This window comes from Puma concolor, chromosome C1 (assembly GCF_028749965.1).
Source record: "Puma concolor isolate L17-30 chromosome C1, mPumCon1.1.hap2, whole genome shotgun sequence".
Taxonomy (NCBI): Eukaryota; Metazoa; Chordata; class Mammalia; order Carnivora; family Felidae; genus Puma; species Puma concolor.
The window spans coordinates 88,277,218-88,286,619 of NC_141674.1; the positions used below are offsets into that span (position 1 = coordinate 88,277,218).

The 9,402-nt window shown below is 37.0% G+C and overlaps 1 pseudogene; it reads right to left on the reverse strand.

Annotated features, from left to right (window-relative positions):
* Positions 1–2,128: 2,128 nt before the first annotated feature.
* LOC112864606 (glutathione S-transferase A4 pseudogene) lies at positions 2,129–6,641 on the reverse strand (annotated as a pseudogene).
* Between the last annotated feature and the right edge of the window lie 2,761 nt (positions 6,642–9,402).

Below are 9,402 nucleotides of genomic sequence, written 5' to 3' on the forward strand. Positions count from 1 at the left end.
AATTAACAAAACAAGAGAAGGTAGTTAATCATGTCTTGAAAGCCTAGAAACTCTTCCAGGCAGAGAAATAGACCAAGGCCATTTGAGATAGAGAAAATTGTTTGCAAAGGCAAGTAGATTATATTCATTTATTCAACAGATATTTATTGAGCCTATTATGCATGCCAGAGTGTTGGGATATAATCTAAGGCAAAAACATATATGGTCCCAGCTTCCACAGAGCTTACAGTTTATGAAAAAATGGGTTCAGCTAATAAATCACTCAAAAATGTGTTTTTATAAGCTGAAATAAGTGTATAAAGCAATATAAGTGTATATAATAAACAGAATTAATGCCTTCTCCTGAGTTAGTTAAGCATGTTTTATAATCCTATTTAGTCTCTACTATGGAATTATTTATAACATAAAAAAAAAAATTAGTAGTTGTTCCTAGGGTTTAAACCCTTGCACAGAGTCTTACACTATATGTTATGTTACATTAATGCTGTCTACTCAGGTATATTATATCACTTAATGTGTAGAGCAAGATGCTTACAGCTAAATATATCAACTGTTCCTTCCAATCCCATGTGCTATTTAGGTCATACATTTTACTTTTAACGTATGCTTTAAGCATACAATATATCACTGTTTTTTGCTTTAGACAAAGCTATCTATTACAGCTATTTAAAGTAAGGGAAAAAAACTGAATTCTATACTTTTATTCATTTATTCCACGCCAAGCTTCATCCTTCTTTTTAGTTTATATACCTTTCTGTCTGGTTTCATATTCTTTCTACCTGAAGAATTTTCCTTAATATCTCTTGTGGTGCAAGTCTACTAGAAATAAATTGTGAGTGTGTGAGTAAATGAAAGCAGATATTTTTTCCTTCACTTTGACAGATATTTTGGGAAGTATAGGATTTTATGTGGGCAGTTTTATTTATTTTTTAGCACTTTAAATATGACAATTCATTGTATCTAGCTTGCATGGCTTGAAATGAGAAGTGTGCTGTAACTCTTTGGTCTTTTTGTTTAATGTGTCTTTTTTCTCTGGCTGCCTTCAAGTTTTCTTCATTTTCATTTATTTTCAGGAGTTTGAATATAACAGGCCTTGATATGTGTGTGTGTGTGTGTGTGTGTGTGTGTGTGTGTGTGTGTGTGACTAATTTTGGAAAATTTGCTGCCATTATTCAAATATTTCTCCTCTTCACTTTCTTTTCACCTCCTAGGATTCCAAGAATAATACATTTATTAAACCAGTTAATATTGTCCAATAGCTCTTGGATCCTCTGTTCTAGTTTTATACCTTTTTTTTTTTTAACCTATCTTCAAAGCCATTGATTTTTTTTTTGTCTTTTCCTCTTTTTTGTGGGGGCAGGGTGTGTTGACCATAGGAATCATTTTTAATCTTTAATCATGTTTTTTATTTGCTTCTAGCATTTTCATTTGTTTCTTTCTTATAGATTCCATTTCTCTGCTAAAATTACCCATCGGATCCTGCACACTGTCCACTTCTTTTATTAGTCATTTTATCATATTGCAGTTGAAACTTCAATAAGGGGGACTTACAGGTACCAACCCCTGTGTGGCCAAAAGTCCACATATAACTTTTGACTCCTCCCAGTAGCCAACCGTGGAAGGTGGGGTTATTTGTAAATTCTTTATTTTGGCTACTATTGACTACAATCACTGCTACCATGGATGTTTTACAGCTGAGAGGAGTTATTATTCACTAGATATTCTGTTGTTATTAAACACTAAAAATTAGGAAGAGACTGGAGGGCATTTAGGATGGGATAAGGAGAGGACACAGAAACTCAAGGGAGAACATGAGGTCTTACTCAGCCTTGTCATCAGGAAATGAGGAACTACATCAGATCTAAGTTAAATGCCAGCCTCTCCAAAAAAGCTCTCAGAAAAACCTCAAAACAATTATTCACTGGACAAAAACATGTCAATGTTTCTAGCAAAGATCTTGACATGAAACACCCAACTTAGGGACAATTATACATAGCACCATGACAGAGCTGGGATCATGACAGCCTGGCATCAGTTCAAATGCTACGGTGGACACACAAATCTCTAGGGACTAGCTCTCACTCACAGATGAATGTGATGTTTTACAGCATAAAGATGTAGATGTTTCTTAATAGATGTCATCCAAAGGAGATTTCTTCATGCTGCCAGATTCAAGGAATTTCTTAACTGTAGCAATATTACTTAGTTCCACTGCAGAACTCTGGGAGGTTCAGACAGGATATTGGGGAATTCCTCTTCCAGAGCCAGAATGGTTTAGAGTAGAATCACACCCACAAGGCTTAGCTAATTACCAACAAGAAACCTTTTGGTCATTATCCTTTAAAACCTTTTCAAACATGGGCAAGTATCTAATTATAGACTTCTGGGCCATGTTATCATGTCTTCTTGTTGATCATCTGGTTTTAGGAAAGGATGAACAGCAATCAGTTCCATGAGATCTAGCATCCCCTCCGTAGTCATGTCAATCAGGTTCTCTCCTTGAGGTCCTTGCCAAAGAGATGATGGTCTCCACAATGTAGTTGGAGAATGCTCTGGTCTGCACCAACTTCATTCCATCAATTTCAACCATCGGCACTTGTTGGAACAGTAGGTGGTTACCATCCTGGAGTTTCTGCCACTGTTCTCGTTTCTAAGAATTCTTCATCAAACTCGACTCCAGCGGCTGCTAAAACCCATCTTGCTGATTCCATAAGCAAATGCTTGGGCTTGGGCAAGCTTGGGCTTCGCTGCCATGAGAGACTATTTGGAACACCCAGAGACACCCAAAGCTCTCCACAAGTGATCTGCTGGCCAATAGCCTATTGTTGACTGGGAGTCTTACCAGTAACATTAACCACTGATTAACACATATTTTGTATGTTATAAGCATTTTATACTGTACTTTTACAATACAGTAAGCTGGACAAAAGAAAATGTTTTAAGAAAATCGTGAGGAGAAAATATATTTATAGTACTGTGCTGTGAATTTTTTTTAATCTATGTTCTGTGGATCCATATAGGTCAAACCAATGTCGTTCAAGGGCCGACTGTAGAGCATTGATTTTAACATTCTGCTCATAGCTTTTTGATATATATGTCAGATATGAGCCTGGTTCTATTGATTATTTTTTGTCTTTTGGAAATGCATTGTTCATTATTTGCCTTTTCATAAACCTCATAATCTTTTGTAGAAAGAAACTGGACATTCTAAGACAGTAGATACTGAAGTAAACAACTTTTGGGGGGGGGGTCTAGAAATTAGCATGCCTTTCCTTCTGCTAGACCTTTATTGTGTAGATTTGAAGCCATCTAAACAGAAGTGGCCTTGGCTTGGTTGTTTGTTGCTGTTGCTATCCTCAGTGCACCTTGGTCACCTAATTCCCCTGGAGATAATTTGTGTTCAGGTTGGGGATGGTTTTCTACATGGTTTTATCATTTCTGATTCATCCTCAGCTTTAGGTCTTCTCCTTTCAGTGTTCCTGAGAGTTCCTCTCCAGTCTTGCTCTATCCTGGTCCTCTTGCAGGAGAACTGTTCACCTGTTACTCATTAAGTTTTAGTCTAGTAGTAAAGTATATTCATCCTTATTCCAGTTGTAGTTCCGGATAAACAAGTATTCTGATCTGTCCCTCATTACTTTTTCACTAGTTTTCACTAATGCCCTAAAAACTGCAGTGTTTATTGTTCTTTTACCACAGTAAGGTCTGTAAGGGCAGATGGGGAAGAAGTATTTAAATGAGGCTTGCACTTCTCCTGCTGACATTACCATTCCCCTCCCCCAACCCTGCACCATGAGAGACCCTTCCCCAGAACTTTCACCAATCTTTTTGTGAATATCTTATGAGATGCATGTGGAGAAATATACAAGTGTGAACTCCCTCCTGTACACACAGCACATGAGGTCTCCAAACTTCACACTGATGTGCAGTCAGCAGCTAATTTGTTAGCATGTCAAGCTGCCTTATTCGTATCATGCTTGGCTACATCATCCCAGGTGGAGAAGTGCTCAGGTCCTACCTATTCCCTCAGGCTTATTCTCTCCTTAGATTGTACATTAGTTGGTTGTGCCGAGACCTCAGTTCTTTGGTTCAAGAAAAGTGATGAATTTGCATTTTGCCTGGATTTTTGGTTTTGTCAGGGTGATAACAGAACTCTTTCCACAGCTCTTCAATCCAAGAAGAAACTGGAAAACCAAAGCCATGATTTTTATATTGATATTTGAAAGATGAATAAGAGTTTACTAAGTGGAAAAGGGTATGCCAGAAGAAATTCCCAGGTAAAGGAAGCATCATGGTACTGTTATGAGGGAGCATGATATTTGAAGCAAATGAAAAAAAAGCAATGAAGGCAAGGTGGTTGAGCATAGATAATGAAAATGAAGATGGGATTTGGGGAGACTGGAACAGGTCATGTTGGTTAGTCCTCACCCTATTAACAACTGGAATTTTGTAATGTATTGTGAACAATTTTCAGAATTTTGTAACTATATCCTGGATACACTATGGAAAGCTAATTAAAAATCATGTGGGTAGACCAATGGGGAGACATACAGTGTCCAGGTAGAACAAGATAGATCCTTGGAATAGGGAAATAGGAGTGGGTGTGGAAGAAAGACCTCTACTGAAAATAAAGAGAGAGAGAAAGAAAAAGGAAATAAAGGTAGATTTTTTTTAAGAATCTTACACATATAGAGAATGGTGAGGAGTTCAGGGTGGCTATTACAGAGGTTAATGACAGGACTTTTAAGAAATTAGGCTGGAGATGAATTAAAATGAGACTGTGAAAGACCATGTAGGCCATGCTAAGAAGCCTATATTGATTTCCTCCACATTCACTAACTATATCACAGTAAGCTCTAAGCTGAGCTGTGACAGGACCATATTAGATTTGAGGAGATACAACTTAAATCATGATCTGTGTAGACAGGATATTATTACATTCTGAACAGTAAATAGAACATTTTTAAGCCTGTGTTAGTGCTAACATATATTGACATGGTAATTGTCTTCACAAACAAATGAATAAACTATTAAGATGAAGAAAATTTAGTTTTCTTGCCACCATCCACTGTGCAAAATAATCTTTCAGTAAAATATATTAGTCATGAAATAGGAATAATAGTCAACATAAAACTCGATTTGAAGATGATGAAGATTAACCAGCTAATAGATCAAAAAGAAGTTATACTTGATAATTTGCCTTTTCTTTTTATGGTTCACTAAAGCATAAATGAAAAATGCATTATGCTTTATATCATACCAAATTTATAAATCCTGGGTTAAAAGGTAGGCATTCATTACATGTCATTTTCCTAGTTTTTAAATGTTATTGTCTTAATAGATTCAACCATCCAGCCACTTATTTATTTAAGTTCTCAATGAGCACATATTGGGCACTGAAAATGTGCTTGGTACTGTGGATGCCTGGATTCTGAAAAATGAGATGACTTAAATTGTGTTCTCAAAGACTGTCCAGAAAAGAAACAGACATTGCAGTGCATCCGAGTTACAAGCTAAAGCATGCAAAGTAAGTACCAGTGTGACAGTACGAGGCAGATTGGGGCTTTATAATAAAGTAAATAAGGCAAGACTTTTTGATGTGAGTTGTCATGCATTTAATTCAAATCATTTCAGCAAAGCATTAATGAGTATGCTATTCCAGGCCCTATGTTCAGTGTTTGGGTTACAGTTATTGATAAGATATAGTCAGTGATTTCAAGAAACTTATTACCTAATGAGATGGACTAACGTTGTAACAACCAACTATAATATCAAATTCTAGTAACAGTATAAACTAAATGGAATTAATCCAAAATGAGAGTTGGAATGAGGGTCCACTGAGGAAGTGATCAGAACTGAGAATTGAAGGGTAAATAACCTCATCAGGATTGAACTGTTAGATCAGTACTTCCTGGCAGAGGTGAGAGCATGACAAAGGGCAAACAAATTAGCCTTTACTTTGTGCCCCCAGGACACTCTCTGAGGCCCTGCACCTCAGTCATTCTAAGGCATTACCCCTTCCCTTTAGACATGTGAAATCTCTGACCCAAAGAAGTAGGTACCTTTTTCTTAGATATCTCAAGCTACTACGCTGTCTGAGGCTATCTTGTTTTAAACACCCATGTTTTCAACATGATGGGATAATGAGTGAAATGGTAGGGCATAGAGAAGACTTAAGTAGCTCAGCATAGATAAAGCACATTTCTCTTCTCTTCATATATTACTGGTCCCATTTGGGTTTTTGGCTTTGGCTACTCCTTCTTTCAGGCTTATCATCGGACTTCATCTCCACCAGCCTGCTGCTGTGAGGTATAGCAAACTTTACCTAATCTGCCTTACTCAGGGATATGAGTAGTTTGCTGTAACACCTAGGAGGATCTCAAGTGGCCACAACCATTGGTTCTGGTCCCATCTGAAAGTTGCCTCCTCCGACACTGCTGAAGCTTTGCTCTTTAGATTTGGAAGTGCCTCTTGCTGCAGACTCATGTTTTGGGCCCCAGTGGTTACTCTTGCTATTTTTTGATCCTTCCCCTTACTAGCCGGCTACCTTGCTGCCCATCCTTTTCACTACTCCCTGTGATACTGAACTCCACCGACCGTTTTCCCAACTCAAGTGGAAGAAGTTTCCTCTTTAATGATGTCATCTCAGTAGGGACAAAGAACATTTTCCATTTCTTTTTTTAAGCCATGAATTAAAGTTAGTAAATCTGAGTTGCCATTTTGATTATTTGGCCCTATTTTATTCTGTTTTTATATGAATATTTATAGGCTACAATTTGGTCAGTAATTTTAACATCCCCAGTAAGCTATTACATATAGTCAAAACAAAGAGTATTGTTAACTTAGCATTTTGTCCCTCTATCTTTTGAGGCCTGAAATTATTCTTTCCTCTTTTTAAAACTTGTCCCATCTGACTTTCAGTTGACTCCAGAGTTTGCAGAAGAAGATGCTCTAGTCACCCAAAAGTAAAAAAGAGAAATCCTTTCTTACCATCAAAATTGTTTTTCCCTACTAATCAGGGAATCCGGTGTCACAGAGCCTCTAAATACTTAATAAACCTCTCTCAAGTTTTGTTAAAATTCTCCTCTCTCTCCCTCTATCTAAACTGCACTCTTTTAATTCATTCTGTTTTCCACAGTATATTCTTTTTTCCTTAACTAGGACCATTGTTGTGTCACTAAGTTTTATCATTACATATTCTTGTGTGTGTATGTGTGTATGGGGGTGTGGTGCTTTTCACAAGCCAGTACCCCACGTATTTGTCAAAAAGTACCACAAAGTATAAGGAATAATGTTCAGAACCATCAAACAGGTCATGTATCATTATTTTAAATATACTCAGAAAACATGAAGAACAACCTTCATGTGACTTACACTACATATGGCCGTGTAAGCACTTAACTTTTAGGTATTCTTCCCATAACTTTAGCAGTTCTTGGACATCACTTTCATATAAAATAAGCACAAAAAATCCATAAAATTATAGCAAAAACAAGATTGGGTGTCATTTTCAGATATTTGAGTGAAGTAAAATATAGCCGTCTGGTAACTTCCAATTTTGCATTTGTGTAATTGAATGACCACCATATAGATAAAAGCCTACATTCACTCACAAAAGCTTAAATTTATCAGAAAACAACTTAGTTCACCAAAGTTCTTTTTCCCTATTCATTTTGAAGCATTTTTATATCCTATAATTTTCTCAGTTATGTAATATATCTCTGTCATGTTTTATTAAAACATTTAAATATTAAGTTTCTTACACAGAAAATACAGCCAATGTCTATTTTCTTTTATTTAACTTCTCTTATTTTCTATTTTTTTAAATTTACATCCAAATTAGTTAGCATATAGTGCAACAATGATTTCAGGAGTAGATTCCTTAGTGCCCCTTACCCATTTAGCCCATCCTCCTTCCCACAGCCCCTACAGTAACCCTCAGTTTGTTCTCAATATTTATGAGTTTCTTCTGTTTTGTCCCACTCACTGTTTTTATATTATTTTTGTTTCCCTTCCCTAATGTTCATCTGTTTTGTCTCTTATAGTCCTCATATGAGTGAAGTCATATGATTTTTGTCTTTCTCTGACTGACTAAATTCATTTAGCATAATAATACCCTCCACTTCCATCCACATAGTTGCAAATGGCAAGATTTCATTCTTTTTGATTGCCAAGTAATACTCCATTGTAGGTGTATGTATGTATGGGTATATATATACACAACCTCTTGTTTATGCATTCATCCATCGATGGACATTTGGGCTCTTTCCATACTTTGGCTATTGTTGATAGTGCTGCTATAAACATGGCGGTACATGTCTCCCTTTGAAACAGCACACCTGAATCCTGTGGATAAATGCCTAGTAGTACAATTGCTGCGTCATAGGGTAGTTCTATTTTTAGTTTTTTGAGGAACTTCCATACTGTTTTCCAGAGTGGCTACACCAGCTTGCATTCCCACCAACAGTGCAAAACAGATCCTCTTTCTCTGCATCCTCGCCAACATCTATTGTTGCCTGGGTTGTTAATGTTAGCCATTCTGACAGGTGTAAGGTGGTATCTCATTGTGGGTTTGATTTGTGTTTCCCTGATGATGAGTTATGTTGAGCATTTTTTCATGTCCCAGTTGGCCATGTGGATGTCTTCCGTGGAGAAGTGTATATTCATGTCTTTTGCCCATTTCTTCACTGGATTATTTGTTTTTTGGGTGTTGAGTTTGATAAGTTCTTTGTAGATTTTGGATACTAACCCTTTATCTGATATGTCATTTGCAAATATCTTCTCCCATTCTGTCGGTTGCCTTTTAGTTTTGCTGATTGTTTCCTTCTCGGTGTAGAAGCTTTTTATTTTGATGAGGTCCCAATAGTTCATTTTTGCTTTGTTTCCCTTGACTCCAGAGACGTGTTGAGTAAGAAGTTGCCGCAGCCAAGATCAAAGAGGTTTTTGCCTGCTTTCTCCTCAAGGATTTTGATGGCTTCCTGTCATACATTGAGGTCTTTCATCCATTTTGAGTTTATTTTTGTGTTATGGTGTAAGAAAGTTGTCCAGGTTCATTCTTCTGCATGACGCTGTCCAGTTTTCCCAGCACCACTTGCTGAAGAGACTGTCTTTATTCCATTGGATGTTCTTTCTTGCTTTGTCCAAGATTAGTTGGCCATAAGTTTGTGGGTCCATTTCCAGGTTCTCTATTCCGTTCCGTTGATATGAGTGTCTGTTCTTGTGCCAGTACCATACTGTCTTGACGATTACAGCTTTCTAATATAGCTTGAAGTCTGGGATTGTGATGCCTCCTGCTTTGGTTTTCTTTTTCAAGGTCGCTTTGGCTATTCGGGGTCATTTCTGGTTCCATACAAATTTTAGGATTATTTGCTCCAGCTCTGTGAAGAATGCTGGTGTTATTTTGAT